The following is a 24,672-nucleotide window of genomic DNA, read 5'->3' on the forward strand; positions in this document are numbered from 1 at the left end:
CTAACTCTGTGGGACCACTTCAGCGTCTTTCACCTTATTGTTTTATTATCCAGTCTCAACTCTCTCGTACCCTAACTCATCAGGAAGCTCTGATAAAACTACCTGCTCAGCTCCAAACAGTAGACAAAAAAACTAGTGACTACAGCTGGTGAACATTGTGGAGCATTTAGCAGCTGAAGGGCCAGATATTTCCCTCAGGAGTTGGTGGAGACCAAAAACAGAGCAAAAAAATAAGTGTAAATAATTGAATTACATTTGTCAGGTGACAAGAAGGACAGAATCATCCAGTCTAGCAGTCGATTGTGCAAAGTATTGTAGTTCAATAACTCTCCTTCAAGCTGTGTCTAATAGTTTAGACAGCAAATCAATCCATGTTTTGGTGAATCCCTTTCATACTTTTACTGCACTGATGCAATACGATCAATGTTTCAACTCTTGACAAATACTGTGCGTCTCCTCTGCTCCCACTCATCAGCACAGAATCCACTTTCCCCTACAGTTCTGCATGAAAAGTTTGCTTCTTAACTTCTCGAGTTATTAGATTTGACTAGCTCATTTTTCATCTTGACAGCTTCATTAAAGCACCCTGAAAAAGCTCAAAATATTTGTGTGTGTGTGTGCTGGTTTGTGTGTGATCATGAATACAGCCCATTTCCCTCAAGTCTGCTCATCCCTGCCGCTATTTCAAAAGCATTTTTTTCTCTTTTTTCTTTCCTCCCATCTCTCTTTTTCAATATCTCCCTCCTTCACAGCCATTGTCCCTCTCTCCTCTGTCATCCATCTCACCGTGCTTCATTACCCTTCACTCTTCCTATAATTTTCTCTACATTTCTACTACCCCCCCCCCCCCCCCCCCCCCCCCCCCCCCACACACACACACACACACACTTCCTTCACCCTCCATCTTATCACTCTTTCTACTCCTCCTCCATGATACTTTCTCCGTCTTTTTTCACTAGAGAAAAAAAAACAACAACACTTGTCTGCTGGCTGCCGGTTTGTCTCCAGCCTCTCCAAACCTTTCCCTGCTTCGGTATTGGCTGGCTGGAGTATCTGCTGTATTGGTATTGGCTGGTTCCAGCAGGTGAGGCATAGCTGTGCCACTTAATCAATGCCCTGCAGTGGGGGAAGCATGAGCCAGACACAGTGCAGCAGCAGCAGCCGTCAGCATTGGCAGCTCTCCATGAAGCTGAGCATGGGGATGGCATGACCTTCAGACGGCTGGGACCAGCAGGAGACAGACACACACTCACACACATTATACACAAATACTTGCCATGCATATTCCTTGCAAATCACGTTCTTTCCCAAAATGTCCGCAGGCCACGCCCAGAACTCCACCTTTCCTCTGCAGAGGCGAACGCTCAACTTCTCACAATGGGAGAACGATTGTGAGTGGCAAGCAGACATGGCAGTACTTTCTGAAGGTCAAGAAGGGGCTCAGATAACACATGCACACAACCAACAAACAAAGACACTCAAGAATATGTTCAGGGAGAACAGTCTTTCTTCAATTACAGATACAATATTATGATGATTTGTAAACAGTTTTTCCAGTCATATCTGAAAGATATTTAAGTCAAGATAATTGCCATTCTATCTCCCTTTTTTTATGCACAATGCCCCCCAGAAAAATGTTCTAAGAAAATAGGCTTGCCACTACACCTGTTAAGAGAAATTGTGGCCTGGTTTTGGGGTTCAGTGAACAACAGGCAAAGATACCATGTCAGGTTAAAGAGACAGGAGCATGCCCGTGTTGACAGACAGCTCGTGAAAGACATTAAAGGGACAGGTAATCCCCAAATCAAAACATACATATTTTCTTCTTAGTTTTGGTGTGAGTTTTCAGGTGTTGAAAATAATGGCCGTGGAAATGTCTGCCTTCTCTTGATTATAATGGAACTATAAGGCACTTTGCTTGTTGTGAACAACAGCAGCAATGACTGTTTCCATACATCATGACTCGGTTACTCAAGATGATCCACAGACCAATTTTCTTTATTATCCCTGAACAGTCCCTTCAACCCTCTGGGGCCCACCAACATCTATTTCAAAACTGTATAATACTAATTATTCTCGGCTGAATGTTCATACAAATCCAGACTTTATCACTGCAATATTTTGGTGAAAAAATAGTAACACTGTAAGACATCACATTCCAACTTCAAACAACACGAATGTCTCCAAATGTCTACAGTCCAACAATTTATTAAGCAGTAAGACCAAGTAAAACCACAGTGTTTCTCCTTAGATCAGATGTTTTGTAAAGGTCTGCTTGACTTTTGTGTTTTATTTTGTAGTTTTGGTTCTTGTATGTTGTGTCCTGTTTTACTTCCTGTTGTTTTTTCCCCACACACCTGTATCTCATTGCAATTAGGCTTCTCCTTGTTAAACCCTCGCTGTATCCCAATGTCAAGGAAGGATCCTCAAATGGCTGGATTTGAAGGATACTACGTCATCGACATCCGTCGAAGGACTGTCCCAATGTCCAGGATCCTCCAGAGGACAGAGTCCTTCTTTTGCCTAAATTCCGAGGATGCATGTGGGTATCCTCCGTGCGCCCCGCATACCCATAATGCCTTGCGCACACCAGTCTTCTGGGAGATTTAAAAATGGCAAGTGAAGAAACAGCGAAGAAACAGCGAAGAGGCAGCGAAGAAACAGCGACGCTGGCGGCGCGATATGAATTTAAATATAGAAGTATTTCCTGTTTACACTAAATATTTGTTATCACATCACTTACAAAACTTGTGTTCAAAGTCAAGCAAAAACATATGCATAAACAAATGCCAGAATATTTAGCTAAAAGATAATAAACATCATCTTCATACATTGCCAGTTAAGTTAATTGAATAGAGTTATTAATTGTTAATTCATATGCGCCAGATGATGATAAATTATGTGTAAAGTACACGTAGCTATGCCATTCAGAAAGTTATACATTTGTTTATTGTGTTAACAAGGGCCGACAGCTATTATCCATTATTGTTATTTATAAATAACTGTTATTGTACTGTAAAATAAAATTTCTAAAAATCACAAAACACATCTCCATGGTGAGTTATGCGCCACTGCTTTTATGAAACTGAGTAGCCGGCAAATTCAGCCAGGATCAGTGAAATATTCAGGTTTAATCAACTTTGTGGCTTTTACTTGCTAAATCGTGGAGATTCAAATTTAAAGCATCTGTTGTGTGATGTGCTAATGCCAAAGCCGAATTTAAGCAGGACGTCCAGTTACGCAATGAAGCACACCTGCACACTCGGAAGGCTGCTCCATCTGTGCATTTTACCAGTGATAGGAAGGACTCTGGCCTCGCCTCTGGAGGACCCGACTCCGAAGAAAGGATCCTACCAAGGAAGGATCCTTGACATTGGGATACAGCACCTGTGTTTCCTCCCACCCTTTGTCTCCCCTGTGAGCACATTGTCCTTATCTCATGTTTGCCTGCCTGTTTTTAGACTGTTTCTGTGGATTACTGTTTTTTTTCTGGATTACCTTTCCTGTTTGTGACTTCCTGGATTTACAATTAAAAGTTTAATTTCTACACCAGTTCTAGCCTCAGTTACTTCCTCCTGCTTCTGAATCCCTGTCTAGTATTAAACCGATACTTTAATCTTATTAAACTATCAATGCCTAATAATCTATGGACTTTGTTCAAATTAAAATGTTTATGGTGTTGAGCAGGTAATGAACAGTGGGCTTTGTAGGAATTTCTCTGAAAGAAGCTCTGAGCTGTCAGAATGAACCGGACAGTAAAGTTGCAGCAGCGAAACAATGAGATGAAACTTACATTAAATCTCTACTGGAAGCTGCAGAAACAGCTGGGTCATCACACCAATCAACCCTTGACTTGATATATCTATTATAGCCTTACATTTTAAATAAATGATAGAGATTAGCAGCTACAGATGGATGTAGATGTCTCAGCTCTTATTCTGATCCTATACCTGCGCGTGATTTCAATGTGGCTGCCATCATATCAACATCTATTCATCATCTAAATGTTTGCTGGGTTGCAGCCATTTCACAGCAAAAATTGGCAAGCAATCGCAGATCCATTCATGCTATTTCATTCAGGAAAGATAAAAATACACCCTATACTGTACACAAACTCCTTTTCACTCCTTCCCCCTTTCTCTGCTTGTCCTGTCTCAAACACTCCTCCCACATCTTGTCCTCCTCCCTTACCCCTGACCTCCCCTTGCTCTCCCGTCCTCCTCTCCTCTCCTCTCTCATGAGCCCCGTGCAGAGCCGGCAGGCCCCCCACGTCGCGGGCCTATTAACAGGCCTTAGTTCCTGTAATGATGCCTCTCCTTATGTCTGTGCAGCTGCTGCAGTGCTGAATAGGGAGGATAAATGCGGGATCCTCAACATCCGCATCATTGTTTCACTGCCACTCTCTGCTGTCAGGTGTGATCGACAGAGCAGGGAAATGTTTTCTGTCCACTCATTTCAAAATGTTCATAATTGGCTTAAAGTGATATGTCTGGAAGGTATGGTTTTTTTTCACTGGATGTGTTGGATATCATAGAGTATAATTTTAATTTGAAGTTTTTAATGGTGGTGGAGATTTCAAGAATTTTACAATTTCAGTGAAATTGCTATTTTATGGTATTTGATTACCTTCACACCATGGACAGGAAATAATTTATGATGCATCTTTAAGAGAAATGGTCATCAAATGCAAAACAATCAACAACAAAAAGAATGAGCTGAATTCAAATAATAATTCTATTCTAAAAGATAAGCGACTGGCCATTAATTAAATGAGCCTGATGGATTTTATGTATTCATTCTCAGCCGAATAATCCAATAATTCTTTTGACTCGTGAATCTTGTGAATTATAGCCGATGATAAAACAGGTGACACTATGATTGCTCTACAGACTGTGCTACAAGAATCCTGCACAAAGAAAGAAGAAGAAAGTATGCCGGTGTTGGACTATTGTTCGATCTCCTCCTGCGAAAGTTTTCTACAACATCAAATAAACCACACGTGTTTTTGCACATTTATATCTGTGTGTACATTATGTGTCCACGTTCTATGGGACAGCAGACAGCTGCTGCAGTGCCCATCATGTCAGCTGCTGTATTTATAGGGTGGTGAGCACAGAATGCTAACAGCTGCATGACACAGGGACAGAGACAGAGAGGACACAGGAACCTGACATGTTCACCGATCATTCCTGCCAGTGCTCCAAATGACTGTAGAACCTGAGCAAACTCTGTGTCTGCACAGGATTTCAAACAGCCTTTTGTTGGCACATCAAAGGCAGAGAAAGCAGGGGAGACTTGTGGGACATGTCCACTGCTCCAACGAGGAGGATAAAGTGTCCGCTGCCAATAAAACATTTTAACAAAGGAAAACTTCAATGCTTTGAGTGATATGGAGAGGCCGCTGATCCTGAATGGGGCTTTTATTGTGAAATAGATTAATGCTTATTTCCACATTAGACAATGAGTGCAGAAAACGAATGAAAGTAAACAGTAACAGTATGTTTAACCAAGCACACACGTGGCTATTTATTCACCCTTCGGAGTTTTGGGCAATTTTGTTGATTTTCTTTTCATTCTGCAACTTAAAAAATGTTTACCATGCCATGTTGGTATCAATTTCTTCACCACAACCTCACCTGTATGACCTGAAAGCCGGCAATTTCCTGGAATACTCTCTGATATTTATTAAGTGAGAAACTTACTCTCGAGCACAATCACAAAGAGAAGCGGCACTAGAATCACATAACCAGTAAAATCACTGTTTTCTTACAGTACGGCAGGCCTGGAATGCACTCCTCTATGGTGCGACACGCTAGGTTTCTCTAGCAGATTTTAGATGCGCAAAATAATTAAAACATTCTTAACTTTACAGCAAAAGATGCATAGTCACTGTCACACTTAGCACATCCTGTTTTGATGGGAACATTACCCATCTTTAGGATTAGGCTACAAACTACTTCACTATTATTAGGCTTTATAAAAAAAGTAAAATAAATGCACGTAAATTCCAAAAGTGAAGTCATTATGAGGATAACATAACTAACAGAAGTGACATAGTTGTGTTACACTATGGCAGCCCAGGGAATGAGCTGATAACAACCTACTGGAACTACCAGAAGGTCCAAAAGAAAGCTCCTACTTGCTCATTGGATGGTAACCGCTGATAAACGGCCCTACAACAGTCTGATAATGAAAGAATCAGCTGGAGAGAGCAGCTCCACTCTGTCTTCCTGACAGGGCGTTTTTGAAGCACCTGTAGCGTTAGTCCCCAAAGTCAAAGATGAGTTATATTGTAAATGTTGAGGATGATTTCCAACATTATGACCTTTAGGTCTGCAACTAACAATTGTTATGATTGATTATTCTGGGAATTACCTTTCCACTTAATCGATTATTTGTTTGTACAATGGTTTGTCCCATCAGCTATTGTTGCTCTTAACAAGAAATTATGTCAGGACATTCTCATGATCTGTTTAACCCTTTATCAGGCGAAGAACTATATTTGGTAACTTCAGTGGATATCAAAACTGGATCCCCATGTCTCTCTGTTTGGTCGTAAAACCACATGGATTTCTTCCAGCTCATCAGCAAAGATCAGGGTATGTCACAGATGGTGACACCATGACATTTGACCAATCAGTATGATAATAATATAATAATTTTAACTTTATTGACCTGGACCTCCAATGTAAAAATGAAAAATTTAGAAAAAAAAATCTCTCTTACAAACAGAGTTATTCTTCAATGACTTGTACCCGGAGAACTTGACTATGATGGCATATTAGGGCCAAGTAAAAATACAAATAATATTAGTAATATTTCGAGAAAAAAGTTGCAAATTTCCTAGATTAAAGTTGTTGTTTTTTTACACATTCTGGCAGTATGTAATATCCTCCAATATTCTCTAGGGTTGAAATTTGGAATTTGCAAGTATTTCAATGAGTGCCCTATTAAGGGTTAACATCGAGCAATGTTTGGCTACTGTGTTGACTGTACTATTGTACTTGTGCATATGTTTGTAAAAGACTACTGTCTTAATACCAAATTGCCCCTCTGGGACATTAAAGTGTCCCCTTACTTCCCATCAGAAAATTCAAAATTGCTCATTTTATCTAACCAAAATGTAAATATCCAGTTTACTTTAAAATACAATTTTAAAAAAAGCAGTGAATCCTCCCAAGTGAGGAACTGCGTTTTTTTTTGACAATAAAAACATTTTTTATAAAATCAGTTCAATCACGTGTCTCCCTCACATAAAATGCATTCTTGTATTTGCACATCTCTCTTCTCAAACGTTGTGTTACCACCACGCAGGGATGGCGGTCTCAATAACACACCTCACACTGTAACACAGACTACTACCAGTCTGTCCTCCACAAACCTCAAACTCCCTCCTACACACTGGCTTTCATCTTCTCAACTATATAAAGTATATGACACATCAGTACTTACAGATCTCTGCCAGGTGTCATCTGTATGTTCCAGTCTGGCAGCTCCTGAGGAGAGAGAGATAAGATGGTTCATATCCACACAATTAGAGACATTACATCTGAGCCAGCCGGGAGGAGTATTATGACAGTGTTAATGGATGAAATTAAAATGTTGAATTTCAACCTTAACTGGCAACCTGGCTTGCCTGTCTATCTAATGAGTGCAAACGACAAAAAGTGTGTGTTTCTCTTCTCCTTCAGATGTACATGCTTTAAATTACAGTAGTTTAGGGCTTTGGCATCAGCACATCACACAACAGATGCTTTATAACAATGATTTTGTTTAGAATCAATTTATCTGCTGTCATTTGGTCCATAAAATGTCACATAATAGTGAAAAAAGTCCAAGATGTCAGTCTGAAACCCAAAGATTTTCAGTTTAATATGATATTAAATAGGAAATTGTCATGTTCAAGAGGCAGAAAACATCAATTCCTGGCATTTTTGCATAAAAAATTTGAAGACAATTTTTTTTTGTCCATCCACAAATCCATTAGTCAACTAATCGCTGCAGCTCTGCAGTAATTACTGGTCTAATGTTAAAACCGTGTTCGAATCATTAGACATTTCTCACAGGTGCAGCTCTGTTCCATTTAGGCACTTTTTGGCACACCTGACGTGAATAAATTAATTATTTATGTTCTTAGTTGCACAATATTTAAATTTTATTACAAGGTCCTTAAGGCAGGTCTTGGTTTGACACTTTATCTTGATAAGTTTAAGTGTGTCCAAATCTAGTGTTAATTAGTTATATCCAGTTTAGAAGTTATATCCAGTTTTGCATATTCCAAGATGGATATGTGACTGGGTATATTCTGGCATAGAAAAGCTGTACAAGTTGCACCAACAGAGTGAATGAATAATTATTAGGGGCCCAGTAGCTAACTGCCTGTACCTGGACAAGATAAGACCAGCCCTGGTGACCTTTTAACGTATTAAAAGCAAAGCCACAGTGAGACGTTCTCTGCTGTTTTTGTTTGAATCAGATGTCTTTTCTTCTTTGTAACTACCTATGACAAAAGGAGGCACAAAGACTGGATACTGGGGGCCCTAAACAAACTTGGAATTTCATAAATTGCAAAACTGCAAAAAAAAAAGAAAAAAACATTTTTTCGCAACTAGCCAAGAAATTTCTGTTTTTGTGAAATAATGATGAAATTGTTACCACACCTAGTTTAACCCTTTAGGATCCTTGCTTTCAAAGGCTGTAGTTAACGCTACAGTGAAGATATAAGATATAAAACTAAGGAATCTAGGGAATCCAACCATGTCAAAAAAATGACACTGACAGTTTCCAAAAAGAGCCCTTAACCTCTGACCTCAAGATATCTGAATAAAAATAGGTTCTACAGTATGAACTTACTAGTCTTCCCTTTACAGTTTGTGTTATTTTCTATTGTATTTGAATATTTCTGCATACTGGGGTTTTAGAATTGCATAAATTGGGTATTACTGGAAAGCTGAGACTCTTCATAATTGGATAAGCCCAATCGTTCTCATGTGTGATGATGTTAGTCCCCACAGTAGCCGTTTAACTGTAGTGACAGCATTGCTTGAAACATGACCTCACTATATAAAGTGACCTGCTGTGACCTCGTGGATAATCACAGCCTCATGAAACTTTACAACCACATTCTAGAGCATTCAGAGAATGGATGGCTTTCATATATATGGACAATAACAGGGTTCCCATAAGTCTTGCAGAAATCTTCAAATGTTAAAAGTTTTTGATACAAAATCATAGATGCATCATAGATTTGTCTACCGTGTTCCTTGATGGCATTTTGGAGGGATTTTTGACTTTTTTTTTTTTTTCTTGAGTGAAAAAAATGGTTATATTTAAATCCATTTAACAAACAGTAACTGCTGCACCATCTCATCAGGAATGGCTTGTATATACTCCCATCATAATGTTCAAAGTCCTTTTACAGTTTAACTATATATTTGAACAGATTTATGAAGGTTCCCAACTTTCAGATAATGTCCATCACTTCTGAATGATGAACCTTCAATTCTGATTCCAGTTTTTGTCCACTGCAGAAATCCACTACTGTTTTTTGGTGTTGTTTTTTTGGTCTTCTTGTGTAGCATAAAATGACTAAAACTGCATTTGTGTGTGCAACCCTGTGTTGTACAATGACAATAAACATCCCTTAAAAGAAAAGTGAGCCATCCTTTAATGGAAAATAACGTTTCATGTGGAATTATTGGAAGGTTTAACGTCTAGCCAAGTGGATTGAGGTTGCTTCAAATGCCCAATGTATCTACAGGTATGGGAAAGTAAAGTAAATTAGTACCATTCCCTACACTGACACGTCAAGGTGCCCTTCAGCAGGCTTCTGAACTTCTGATGGCTCCTGCAGAGCTGCTGCAGACTGTGAAGCAGGACGATGCTGGAAAAAGAGCCGGGCATTTAGTCAGATTTCACTGCATTGATAAAGGTTGTAAACAAACAGATATTGTTTATTCTCAACTTTTTTTGGAAGGCCTGCTGACACTGTGTGGATATTTCATTTAAGTGTGATGGTTGATAAATCAGTGCTCCATGGTCACGGCGAGATGCAAATTGATTTCTAATCACAGACGGCTCCTCTGTGGAGGACACAGCCTTTGAAATGACTGTGATGCCTTGTTTATAATGTGTACACAAGCCTTAATGAGGCTGATTACAACCATGCTGCTGCTACCAGTGATGACTGCAGCACGAAGACAAAGGAAGCCGACAAGAAAAACGGCTGCTCTGGGTTTTCGGTCGGATCTCGTCCCGAGTATCGCGTTAAAATACGATGCATCCCATTGCACACGCTCAGTCTACTCTGCTTAATTGCCATACGGTCAAAAGTTGGCTTTAAAATCGCTTTAAGGTTGGTGGAAACAAAGAGGCAGAGAGAGAGAGAGAGAGACAGAGAGGGGTTCATCCTGAGTTTGAGCTCAGCTATGATGTAACTGTGGACGATGGCTGTGCCGCAGTCAATTTAGGAGGCAATATCCTCAAATGGCCTCAACTCCCTCCCCCTCCTCCTTCTTTTTCTGTCTCTGCCTCCTTCCTCTCTCCCCCTCCCTCTCCTCCATCTCTTTTTTCCCCTCTCCTCATGCCATTTATCTCCTCCACACCCTATCTTTCATGCTTTTTTTTGCAACAAAAATCTCCAACTACCCTGTTATACCCTCATGCAGACTCTAATATTATCTTCTCTCCCCCCGACCCCCCCCCCCACCCCTTCCCCCTCTATGCTGTCAGCTCGGGCATGTATCATTGCCTCTGCTCTTCTCCTGCCCAGCATCTCTCCTCTCCTCTCCTCTCCTCTCCTCTCCTCTCCTCTCCTCTCCTCTCCTCTCCTCTCCTCTCCTCTCCTCTTTTCTCCTCTCCTCTCCTCTCCTCTCCGGCTGCAGCACTAACCTACACATACACACTTAAGAGTATAATATCTCCCGCTAATTTCCCTTCAATAGGACTCTGGCGGCGTGAAAGGCGTTAGCACGTTGCAAACTGTCCACCCCCACAGTAAAGCTGCTTGTTGGATAACCTTACTGCTTTTAATAACAGTATATCCCCCAGACGTATTTAGCTCTACTATATGTTTATGGCCCCTCTACACATCTCAACCTCTCCCTGCACCACTCTCATCATCGCTCGCCTTTCAAGTTCCCTCCCTCCTCATTTTTCCTCCTCGCTTCCTTCCTTTTCTACCTCTCGTGTGTGTGTTTTGTGTTTACTGTTGAGACAATATCGCAAATGCAGAAAATTATAATGCACCACATTTAAACCGATTATTCAGAATGTCAAATCATTTAAAACCCCACTATAAGGTAATTTTGGTTGTTGTGTAACAATTTCATGTGTCTCCGTACATTCATGTGTGTGTGTGTGTGTGTATGTGTGTGTGTTTGTGCGTGTGTGTGTGTGTGTGTGTGTGTGTGTGTGTGTGTGTGTGTGTGTGTGTGTGTGTGTGTGTGTGTGTGTGTTAGTGTGTGTTTGTGTGTGTGTGTGTGTGTGTGTACATGTGTGTTCCCGTGCCTCTCTCCTCTCCTCTCTGACTGATGGAGGGTGGGGTAATCTGCACCGGTTGCCATGACACCAGACAGCCCTTGCTTGGCGAAGGCACGTAGCTTCCTCTCTGCTCTATTTCCCCGCAGCCCTCGACTCAGGAGTGTGTGTGCATCTGTGTCAGTGTGTGTCTATGAATCTGGGAGAGTCATATATGAAGCACATGATACGCAAAGCTAAAACAAAAAAATAGAACGTGGGGAGAGCGTGTTTACTGAGTCTATATGTTGAACTGAGAGGGATATAAAAGCAAACAACACCTATCTGGGGGCAAATAAAGCTTTTCAGTGAAAATATTTAAGATACATGTGTAGGATGCATGTCTAAAAACTAGAACTTTCCTCCGCTTATTCAGAGACTTGAGACCCAGTCAAGGTGCAGCAGGCGTCCTCCACAGATGCCGACCACAAATCTCATTTTACGAACCGGTTGTTCCTCCGTTTTAGCTATTTTTCATTTTTATTCTCCCTCACTGTTGAGATAACTTAGTTCTGAAACCCAAACTGTTGAGGGCAGCTGGGACGACATTGGTCAAAGTTAAAGACGATCCAAGATTTTTCTCAATTTTTTCTCCCTAATTGTTGCACTCTACCTCCATTTGCTTTTGGAAATAAATGACTGCAGCTGAAACAATCACATCTCTGACTGGCTGAAACTTATTTTCGTGCTTCACAAGTTCACCATATGCACGTATCTGTCCTTATTCTGCAGACTCATTTCATACGGGAGATTTAATTCATCCAGCAAATAGCTGTTCCCAAACCTGATGCAATTACTTTTCTTAGTCTCAAAAGGCAATCACCGTGTTTTGAACCACTCTCCTCACAGCTCTTGGAATCCTAATAAAAGTGTCCATGCCAGCTCCTATCCATCTATCTATCTCCAGACTCCAGCCTAGATGAATAATTTAGCAGGCTATATTTCCAGCCATCTGCTCCCCCCCCTCCTCCCCCCCTCTCTTGCTCACTCACTCACTCACTCTGTTGCTTGCTCTTCCTCCATCATTCTTCTTTTCCCTCTTCAGTAAAGTCTTACAGTTCAGATTCACATCTTCTTTCTTGTTAACCATTAAGGGGCTCCTCATGCAAAATCCCAATTAGCAAACGTGCAAAGACAGATTTATTTTTTTTTGCATTTACCTGGGGGTTTGTAAGGTGAGAATATTTTGCTGTTTTATCACAAAAATGACTCTAGAGTTGCCGCTGTAAAACTGATGCTCAGCAGGATACAGCAGGACTCTCTAATGATCCCCAAAGCCACTGTACGGTGAATAGAAGCCAGGGAAAGTCATGAGAATACATATACGTCCTGGATGTAATCATTAAGCGTGCTCAAAATCTGCAACACTGCCTGTCAGAGCCCAGCAGAGGTCAGCCAAGTTCCTCTTTCCTGTCAGCATAATGAGCAAGCAACCACATGTTCCTCCACCAGCATCGTTTTCATTATCTGTGCGCAACAATTACGCCACCTGAGTAATTGACGATGCTCTCATGCACGCAGCTACAATACGAGGATCACGATCTAAAGAAAATTAATACATAATTACACACACATGTATATATATATATATATCAACTGGTTGATTGCACGTCTATGGTTTATGTAAGTAAATCGAAGCAGCCAGGGCGAACACGAGAATGACCTCAAATCAGTGAGGAGAAGACAGGAAGGAAGCGCCGCCGGTCGAACAGACAGAGAGATAGGAAAAAGATCCAGTAAAGGTTCATTTTAATGGAGAGAAGATCACGAGAGAGAATTAAGTCAGGCTGATGCTGCACATGATTATGAGGAAGAGGATGGGGGAAGTCCAACAACACTGACTCAATAACTTTGATTCATGTTCATTTTTTTTTTTATTCTTTTCAATCACAGTGACAGAAAAAAATGATGTTTTTGACTAAGAAATACTAACGGAAGTGTGTTTATGTGTAGGCTGCTGTTTGAGTGCAGATAGAAAAAAATCTTCTTGTATTCAATACTGCATTTTTGCCCCTTCAGGTTTTGTAATTTTCTATAAAACATATATGCAAAACGCTACTATCATTATTCTTTAAAAAATATTTACAAAATACCATATTTACTTTTACTGGATACAAAAGTATATAAATGATATACACTGTAAATGACTAGTACATACAAAGCATGATATATTATGACCTATTTGATGCTTAGTTGTGTCTATTAGTTTTAGTAATTTTCAGAATTATCAGAATTCTTCCATATCTTAAGTCACTGTGTCAAAACTGACCCAATTTGGGTCAAAAAAGCAGCACAAAAACTTTACAACCAAGACACTGGAAACACTGCTGACACTATTTGTTACTGACTGTTAATATGTTGTGTATTCTTTGCAGTTTCTACCCCAGTTATCTTTATTGTGAAGCTCTATTGTTGACTATAATCTGTTAATTCAGGTGGTTAACTACAACTACAACTCACTCCCCAACACAATGTCTCCCTTTGGGATATTTTCTGAGTTTTTAAATACTTTTCATTCTGCCTCTTAAAAATGTTTACCATGTCATGTTGGTATAATTGCTTTCAGCACAACCTCATATATATTACTTGATAATATTTTTTTTACACTTTGACTTTCTGGATCAACATTTTGAACCCAAAAGATACAACAACACAATGATAATGTGAACACAGGTTTCAAATATAACATATAAGAGGTAAAATGAGGAGAACATCTAGTTCTATATTTTTATACTTAATACATTTGACCTTATCTCTGGTTTTACTTGGCCTATCATCATCAAATTAAAACTGGCATGGAGTTTCAAGCCAGAACTTTAGAGTGAAGCTGACGGCAGGAAACACACTGCTTCGTTTTTACGTTGTGATGTCATGAAGAAGTAATGCGCCGATGCTTCCGTGAACCCACGAGGGTTAATAAGCTACTTCATGAAATCTCCTCCTCTCTTAGACAAACATACTTTCTCAGTTCTTATATATTTCAGGGAAGAGCCTGGATAATTGCAACTGGAGAGATCTCTTTTTGACATCTCACAGAACTTTTATGTTCTGCTTTCCTTTGTTAGAGTTTGGTGAGGTGAATAAATCCGGCAGTTCTGTGGTGTCTTTGATATGGCGGAAAAGTACATTTACTCAAGTACTGTAATTTTGCTTTACTTGAGTAAATCTAAATACCTTTTTTCATTTTAGAGGTAAATATTGTGTGTTTGCTCCACTGAATTCATCTGAGAGTTCCAAGTTACTGCTAAAATACACAGAAAACCTCTAATAAGCAATACTAATAATACTACCAATAATAAAATATATGATATGGCAACATTACAATGACAGAAGAAGTTACCCTACACAGAATTGTGTGTGTGTGTGTGTGTGTGTGTGTGTGTGTGTATGAGAGAGAGAGAGAGAGAGAGAGAGAGAGAGAGAGAGAGAGAGAGAGAGAGTCCATTGAAATGTAAATGCATGTATTTGCAGTAACACTTTTGAGTGAGAGCAGATTTGGTTTGCATGCTAAAAATGGCCCGCCATGACCTGAAAGAGCCCCCCCCCCCTCCAAACACACACACACACACACACACACACACTCACGCACACACATGAATGCTCTCTCCTGTGATCTATCTATATTCATGCTATCTGTGCTTCTCTGCTGGCTTGGTGCTGACCCCACTGGTCAGGTTAGCTGGCAGCCCGACAGACAGACGGACAGACAGACAGACTGACTGGCTGGTTTTCTGGCTGGGACGCGGCTGCCCCTGTGTAGCCCCTGCAGCACTAGCAGCATCTATTACAAATATACAAACAGTCTCTGATTCCCCCAGACATTCTCATTCAGCAGGACCTGCGATGACCGGCTGCATGTATTTATAATCTGCTCTATCCTGCAGCAATTAAACCCACTGAACCTCGGCACGTTGGAAACGGCACAGTCAGGGGAAACTGCAAGCAGCACATGTCTGCTCTGGCCATCTTGTCACCTCAGTAATGATTCGGACGAGTGGCCGGATGCACTTGTAAACCTCTTTCTTTCTGTTCCCTCAGACACCTTGTGGCGCAGAGACACTAAAGCCTCTGGCTCTCGGTATCCTGTTTCTAGGAACTGCAGTCCGCTATGGGCTGAGGTGAGGGGGGCGGGTTGGGCTGTGCATGTGTGAGGCTTTGCACACAATGGCGTCTCAGCAAGGTGTGTGTATTTGAGTGAATTTATTATGTTTGCATGCAGAATATACAGCAGTTACTGCATCTACCACAATTTCCCAGATGGTCTCTAGTGATTTCACTGCTGCTGCAGGTTTTCTGTCACTTTAGAATCTGATGTGCCAATCATGTCAGTGAACTGAACCAGACAGAAAGAAGGAGATAGAAAAGAGACACAATCCACTGCTATGCTATGAAATGTCTGCGAGGTAGAGAAGGGGAGAAAGGAGAGAACAAGGGGAAGGAAAAGAGAGGTTGGGGGGAGGGGGGGGGGGGGGGGGGTGGCGTTGGTGAGGGACAAGGAGAGGAAAGAAAAAAGGGGTAAGAAAAAAAAGGAGGAGGAAGAAGAGGAGGAGAGGCGAGACAAGGAGAAGGAGCGAGGCAAGGCGGGGAAAAATGGAGAGAGCGGAGTGAAGGGGCTCTGGAAAGGGAGGTGAGGGGGAGATGGGGTGGGGGGGGCGGGGGCTGCTGCTGCTGCTGCTGATGCTGGAGCACAGCGCGGCCAGGCTGAACCGAGTGAACTGCAGTGGAGGTCAAGGAGTCCAACATTCCTCTGGAACACTGTGTTTACACTGTGTAGCAGAGAGGAGGGGGCGGGGGCCGCGGGAAGAGGGGGGGCGCAAGGGGGACGACAGGAGAGGGAAGGAAATCATCTCCCGCAGAAACACTCCTTTCAGGGAGAGAGCGTATGAGCCAGAGTGAGTGTGTGTGTGTGTGTGTGTGTGTGTGTTGCTTATCCTGTAGCTGTATAGTGCGTTTCTAAAACACCGGAGTAACTTGACCCCCCCCCCCCCAGCCCCTCGTCTCTCCGACGCTATTTAAATCAACCTTAAACTTCATCAACCCACAGCGACACCGGCATTTCAATAAAACATTTTTTAAGTATTTCCCTTCACAAGTTTGATTCATCCTGTATTAATAATGTATGCAATTTCAAAACTTGAAAACATGGAGGAGGGGATAAATAAATCCTAAATCTTTTTGTGGAGGTCATTTGGGTTCTTGTGGTCTAAAATAAGGGAAAAAAGATCAGAAATTCTCCTGAGTAGAACCAGAGAATTAATGCAATATTTCAATGAAAGAATAATTACTTTTCAAACCTTACTAAGAACAATAAGTGGTAAATAGTAAATATATGGAAATTACAATATTGTGATTTAAATAACATGCAGACCTTTGTGAAAAGGTATTAAAGTCAATACTTTTTTCTTTTTCTGATTGCTGTAATTTGAATTTAATTTAAATTGATTTTTTTATAAATAAGATAATCTTTAATTATAATTCATATTAGTAAGTTTTAAAGACTTTACTTGACTATTATTGTATTTACTTGAAATAAAGAGAAACAGATGTTAAAAAAGAAAAAACCTTGCTTTATTGAAATGTTTTTACTTTTAAAAATCCAAAATGCAAAAGTATATATTATGAAAATGTACACAAAAAAAATTTGATAAGAAAATGTATTTAACAGCTGACCACAAAGTATATCTTTTTTTTATTTTATTTTTTTTCTTCCTGAATAGCATTAGTGAGTAACCTGCAACAGCAGTTTAATTATAAAAACAGAAAAATCAAAGGAACTTATGTACTTTTAAATGTTCAAATATCCGCAATTTTGAAATCAACCATACGAACAAAGTTTTGTCTAATCAAACTGCAGCAAAGCGGCGAGCCATCACAGCGGAGAAAACGAGCCCTGCATTCATCTCCCACCATGCTGCTGTTCATACTTTCATTATTCCCATTAGGATGTTTCCTTTCCCCATCTGCTGGTACAAAGGAGAAACTACAGCCCAGCCAGTCACTGCACACAGACACTGCTCCATGAAACCACTTCATGGGGTCTTAAGTATTCATACCATATAACCTATAACACTGAAGGAAAAAGAAGATTTTATATTTGAAATATGCAATAACTCCTTTGTTCTAAAAGTGCAGATTATCCCTCCGGAGTCCCCGAAAGCGGCGGCGCATTACTAATTCATGATGTCACGACGTAAAAACTTCAGCAGCGTGTTTCCTGCCGTCAGCTTCCCTCTAAAGTTCTGGCTTTAAACTCCATGTCAGTTTTTGTTTGATGATGATAGACCAAGTAAAACCAGATATAAGGTCAAATAAATGTAGTGTAAGATATAGAACTAGATGCTCTCCTCATTTTACTTATAAATACTTCATATTTATATGTTTTATTTATAATAATCATCTAAAATTCTTAATCTGACTTTATGTTGTTCTTTGTTTCGTTTGGGTTCAAAATGTTTATCCAGTAAGTCAAAGTGAAAAATAACCATTCGGTCATATAGGTGAGGTTGTGCTGAAAGAAATGATACCAACATGACATGGTAAACATTTATTAAGTGGAAGAATGATAAGGATTCAAATTGACGAAACAGCCCAAAACTCCAAAGGGTTATAATGTCAGAGGGTTTCATCTGTAACAAAACAGAAAACAAATTATGTGGCTCTTGAAAACACTTTCATTGGACTCTGTCACTTTAAAGCTACAGAAACCAAACAAAGAAAAGATTTTTCTATTTGTCTGCCACTATGTGCTGGCCATTTATTTTCCAGGACACTTTAATGCAAATATTACCATCTGAATCAGATTTAGACGCTGACTATTCACACTCTGTAAATATTTAGTGTTTACTGTGCCATTGAGGAAATTATCACCGCTGGCATCAGTCAGAATGACATTTCAGCAAATCAAAGCAGTGCAGGAGACAATTGGCTGTCTGGGCTCCGGACTGAATAATCAATTTGTCCCCAGACTGCTGCATAGCAACACTCGTCGCAAAACAGCAAAATATGCAGAAGCGCCAGACTAAAGTTTAGGGATGTGAGAATCTCTGTGTTAAGATCTGAAAGATGTTGCCTCTGTTCCATGATTTATATCCTAATCCTGACACAGCAGGGAGTTTATTTCTGAATGACATCAATGTATAGTAACAGCTTCAGCTTCAATATTCAACTAATCATTCAAACAGAGAGCAGATCAACTTCAGTTTGACATCAGTTGTCTCCTCTGGTTTGCAGCCTCCAGTCAAATCACACAGAGGCTGAGTCACGGCGTGAACTTTTGCCTCTGAGCTGACTGTCGTTTGACAACAGACTGACTGACATTTGACCAAGATTTCCCCAAACTTTTCATCTGAGGGACTATTGCACAAATGCACGCTGACAGCAGGAAGTCATGTTACTGTAACCTTGTCAAAGTAAAGGCACCGCGAGTATATTTTTAAAAGATCACAGGGCCGCTATCTGCTGCGGATTAACACCACAGTCATGTCATCCGCAATATGCTCTGGAAACTGCAGAAATATGACATACTGATTTATTTTTAAGGCTTCTTTAAAATAAATGCAGCTGTAATTACAAAACATATGATGTGCAGCAGGTAGATTATCTTATTAATGAATTATCTAAACTCTGGCTGCTGAAAGCCCCAGAGAAAGGGAGTGCACAGTTACATAAATACATCAGAAGTCAAATTGTCTGTGTTTTACATACACAGAGGGTTTTTTTCTGATTATTTACTTAAGTAAACATAACTAGGACCCAACCATTATGTGCTTTTTGAGACTGAGACAAAGGCCAATACTTATTTTAGAGGGTGAAATAAATTCACTACCTAAATTGTGGCTTGTGTAGAGAATTTTTGAGATGGAATGAAAATATACATTTTCTGTGTGGATTGTGCACTGCCTCTGCAAAAGTACTCAAAAGATGAATGACTTTCTTAAAGAATAAACATCACTATATATAATTATACATTGTATAAACATTGTCAATGAGAAACAAAACAGAAAAGTCCAAAATTCAAAACCCTACTGAAGTAAAAGTAAAGAAGCAACAAAGTGTACTTAACCTAAGTATCAAAAGTAAAATAATTCAAGATGCAGAAAACTGATATATAAGCATGTGTTAAAATATGATGGGGCTAGTTTAAACTACTTTATATACAATTAGGCAGTTTAGTCCCTGAAGAGGGTCATAAGAAAAATCTATGGGGTCATGAGAGGTTTCAAGGGACAGGAAGGAAAAGTTATTTTCTATAACCTATAATAATAATTCTATAACATAGGATAATTTTAGCTTTGAAGGCCCTAAAACAAAACACTAATTTTTCCCGTTTCACAAGCCACACCAGTAGTTTAATCTGGAACAATGTATTGTATTTTATAATAATATATTAGTAAAGACTAAAACCTAACTATTAAAACTATAGCTGTGAAATGAATGCAGTGATGAAGAAAAAACAATTGAAATGTAGTAGAAGTATGAAGTAACATAAGTATCTTGATATTGTACTTTCACATAACGACACAAAGTTACATCAACCAAAAACAAAGAAACACACTCTTATCTCTCAGCATGTCTATAAAAAGGGACCAGGGCAACAACGCTGAACTGTCCCAAAGTTTGCACACTCACTAGAGGTATCAGCACCTCCTCTGGGGTATTAACAGCCAGCGCCACGAGAGGAGGAGCAGACGGTGCGGAACACCGCTGAGCTCGAAGCAGCCATGCCGCTAAATGGGCAAACAGCTTCATGCCAGACATCTGTCGCATTTCCCTTATTCTACATTCCCATCCCTCGTTCCGGGAAAAGGACAGAGGCCCGGGGAAAAGGAGGACAGAGAAGGAAATGAGAGACAGAAGAGATGGGCGAGGTAGACATCGGATCAGAAGCGAGCCCAGAAACGACAATGGATAGCCACAGCTTTGACAATGCCTTTCCAACCCTGACACCCGGCCACCCCTCCACCACCCACCTCCCCTCCAGAGAGCCAAGACCTTTGCTCTTTCTCCATGACAGGCAGCATTCTTTTGTCTGGGTCCGCCAGACTGGCCAGACCCAGACAAAGGCAAGAGCACAGAGGGGACAGAGAGAATGACAGAGCGGACAGAGGGGAAGGTGGAAGGGGGTGATAAAGGGAGGGATGGATGAATGAAAGGGGTAAGATCGGCAAACCGTGCTCACCTTTTGTCCGCCACTTTCTCCCTCTCCCTGTCTTTGTATGTGTGCATGTCATTCATTTTTCCGGAGCAACAAAGTTTTTTTTTCTTTGTTTTTTTAGTGTGGTATCGAACGTCCACAGCGTGATGATTATCAATTTTGTATTTTCATTACTCTGTCGACTTTTTGCCACAAAGTGTTTTTCTCCCCCCCCCCCCCCCCCCTCCTCCTTTATATGCTGTCTGCTGTGTCCGGTGTAGTCCATTCCAGTCCTGCTTGGTAATGGCATGAAGAACAGTAAGAGAGGAGAGGAGAGGAGAGTCAGGTGATGTTCAGTTGTTGGTTTCAGTACTCTTCTTTCTGCTTTACCACCCAGTTACATCAGCCACACTCCCATCTTCCTGTTTTACTTTATTTTTCCTTAAAACGCTCAAATAATCATAAACTTCACTGTAATAACATAGATATGCACAAATAGGAGATTAAATTACCTGGAATTAAAATTGCTCACCTTAAACTCAGTATAAACATAAACCCATACAAAAGTCTATTAAAAAGTCACACAGTCAATAACCCTAACCCTATAACTCCACACAACGGTGTAAGGAGAAGGTGCCACATTGACAGATTTTACGTGAATATGAGCTCTCTCTCTCTCTCTCTCTCTTTCTCTCTCTCTCTCTCTCTCTCTCTCTCTCTCTCTCTGTGTGTGTGTGTGTCATTCAAACTGCAGCACTCTGCACACAGTACAGGTGAGAAAGGATGTAACAAGGGTTGGGGTAAGAATCCATAGAATTCTCCTGATCCTTCAGGCTGCATTGCCTTAAAAACTGATCAGATTGAAAAAAGGACATTAGAACATGGGGCTCAGCAACATTACAAAGAAATGTTAATGGTAAACAAAGTTTGTCGCTGCATTTATAAATGCAAGTTCAGACTGCCTTGCTAAGTGAAACCACGATGTCTCTGGGCCAAAGCTCATCTGAGTGGAAAAGTGTGCTTTGGTCTGACGAGTCAACCTTTCAGATTGCTAAATCATGGACTGTGTCCTCTGGGCTAAAGAGGAAAAGAACCATCCAGATTGTTACAAACAAAGTTAAACAGACAGCATCTTTGATGGTATGGTGGTGTTAAATACCCATGGCACCATGAGTACCTGCACATCTGTGACGGCACCATTAATGCTGAAAGGTATATACAGGTTTTTGTAGCAATATATGCTATGATTATTTCAGCAAGTCATGCCAAGCTGAATTCTGCACGTGTTACAACAGCAATGCTTCAAAGGAAAAGAGTGCAGTTACTAGACCGGCCCGCCTGCAGTCCAGACCTGTCAACCACTGATAATGTGTGGCGCTTTATGAAGCACAAAATACAACAACTCAAATCTGTGACTATTGAGACACTGAAGTCATATATGAAGCAAGAATGGGGGAAAAATGCCACTTTCAAGACTTCAACACTTACTTCAATTACTGAGTGTTGTTAAAAGTAAAAATGCCCCTTTCCCAAATTTTTGGAACATGTTGCAGGCAACAAATTGTATATTGTGTATATTTACAATAAACTATAATAATACATATGAATAAAAAAACTATATATTTTGTCACGAATAGGGGTTGTAAAATGTAGTTGAAATGTTAAATATTGCATAAAGTTAGTTCAACGAATATCTGCTGAGTTAGTAAAGGAGTTTCAAGACCAGAAAAACTTGCTTAGTGACTTGGAAGTAGTGTCTCAAAGACTTGAGGGGTGACTTCTGAAGGATTGTGACCCTCTGAAGAACTGAGACTTGACCCTAACTTTTTTCAAAGGACTTAAAGAGAACGTTGGTAGGAGGTGTGGATGACTCTCCTAACTCTCTCCTAAAACTGTAATTGCACTTTTTCTTGGAAAGAATTAAAGTTTACATCTGAGCTGAGGTAGGAGGAAATGTTTTCACCTGCTCATTAACTTTCTCAAATCAATCAGCGCTGTCTTATAGGGCATGGGAAACTGGAGGACAGACACATGGGGTCCACAGGGTAACGTTACACTCTGTACCTAGACACACACACACACACACCCACACACACACACACACACACAGTGCAGTGTCACCTCCTCTCGTACACCACCAACGGAAGACTCCCCCCCCTTCCTTTGAGTGTGTTCCAGCTCTAGGCTCTCTTGCAGGGCTATAACTCATAAGTTGCTATAGTCGCCACAGTATACTGCACCTTCTGCCGGGGCACATATAGAGCAGCACAGTTAGTGTTTTTTAACGGCTCAGTAGAGAGAGGAAGCTGAGAGGAAGTGTGTGTGAAACAGGCCCGTAGACAAGAGAGCACGTTTTCCACTGAAGGCGGTAAAATAAATAGAGATGGCAGCCGAGGAGCAAATGGAGTAACATGACGCAATGAACCCAATGAACTTCAAGAGGAAAATGGCTGTTTCCAGATCTGGAATATAATATCTTAGATGACAGAAAATGACTGTAAGAAGTTGTATCTAGGGTTAAATTACATAGTTTTACAGTTTTACACTGTTTATAAGATACAGAATAAAGAGACAGAGACTAAGGAGACAGAGACATAGGGGGAAAGGGATGAAGTAATGCAGTGAGTAAGTTGTCTGGAAGAAGAACAATTGAGAGAAAGAGGGAGAGAAAATGAGTTGTCTGGTGCCCAGAGGAAGAGATGAGCTCAATACTTCTAAAGCCTTCACTTGTACAGTATGCTTTATTTATGCTTTCCTCTGCTGCTCCCTGCCAGACTCACTGGCTGGCTGCTTGCTGGGCTGAATCATGAACTTACTGACAGAACAGATGAAACACTGACCAACTGGTTGGATGACCTGATGGCGAGCTGTCTGACTGTCTGACTGACTGACTGACTGACTGACTGACTGACTGACTGAAGTGTGATGCATGATAGCAAGTTGGTGTAATAACACCTGTCTGCCTCACACTGACTCACACTGAAAGAAAAGGTGTTTGTTTGCTCCTGAAGCTCTCTGTCAATCATATAGACACTGGAGGTGAGCAAACAACTCTTTTTAAAAATATATATTTTATGTCTGACATTATACTGTATCTTCACCATGCAAAACAAATTGTATTCCAGTAGAGAATACATTCTGAAGGCGTTTACCACAGAACAACCTTTGATGAGCTAAAAAAATCCTTTGTTCTCGCTATGTGTTGCACCATTTTTGAAGAGAAAAAATACAGTTATTAAGTATTTTCTACAGCTTGGCCATCAGTTCTATCAGTTTTACTCAAATATAATTGCTGAGATCTGGGAAAAAGTCGACATCATTAAAAATTGGTCCATTGGGGGTTAGACTACTGGACTGATTGCAAAAGCTCCAACTGGGTTAGTGAAATTAATTTGGAAAACAAAACGAAGGCAAACATTTTATTAGGCTATTTAAAAGTATTACGTTTTACTCATTGTACAGAATGAATACACTAATCATTTCAGTGTAATTGCGTATGGCAAATAGCCCTGATCCAATTGTGGACCAACCATATGCATATTACCTCATTTAAATATGTGCAAATAGCACCAGAGCACATAGAGAGTCTTTTTGTCAGACGAATTCAAATCAGAAGAATTAATAGAGCCACATCTACAGTATATGTAACATAGAAATACCAAATAGATAAAATGTTTTCTTCTTTTATTTTGGAACAGCAGTCCCTTGTCTCTAAACTATACTTATCCATTGGATCCTCCTTAAGAGGTTATTAAAGCTGTAAATCCCAGTTAAACAAACTGTGGTTCATTAAATCAGGAGCCTGGATTGACAAGCTGGATAATGACCTGGTTTCTTAAAATAGTGGAGGATACACATGTGCATCTCAGTGTGTACTAGCTGCCTATTACACATACATACACTTTATTTGTCTTGTTTCTGTCAACAAATGGAACAGACAGAAAAAGCCAGAAATTGTTAATAAAATGCATGACAGTGGCGAGAAATGGTAAAGTCAGGATGCAGACCAAAATGAAAGAATG

At 40.3% G+C, this 24,672-nt stretch overlaps 1 long non-coding RNA gene across 1 annotated transcript in view; it reads right to left on the bottom strand.

Annotated features, from left to right (window-relative positions):
- The window catches only part of LOC131970233 (uncharacterized), a 63,222-nt gene that overhangs the window by 16,498 nt on the left and 22,052 nt on the right, over positions 1-24,672 (bottom strand). The window contains exon 2 of the long non-coding RNA XR_009394167.1: positions 7,453-7,496. This is a non-coding gene — a long non-coding RNA (uncharacterized LOC131970233). The remainder of the gene's footprint in view (positions 1-7,452; positions 7,497-24,672) is intronic.

The sequence above is a fragment of the Centropristis striata genome, chromosome 4 (genome assembly GCF_030273125.1).
Source record: "Centropristis striata isolate RG_2023a ecotype Rhode Island chromosome 4, C.striata_1.0, whole genome shotgun sequence".
NCBI classification, from domain to species: Eukaryota; Metazoa; Chordata; class Actinopteri; order Perciformes; family Serranidae; genus Centropristis; species Centropristis striata.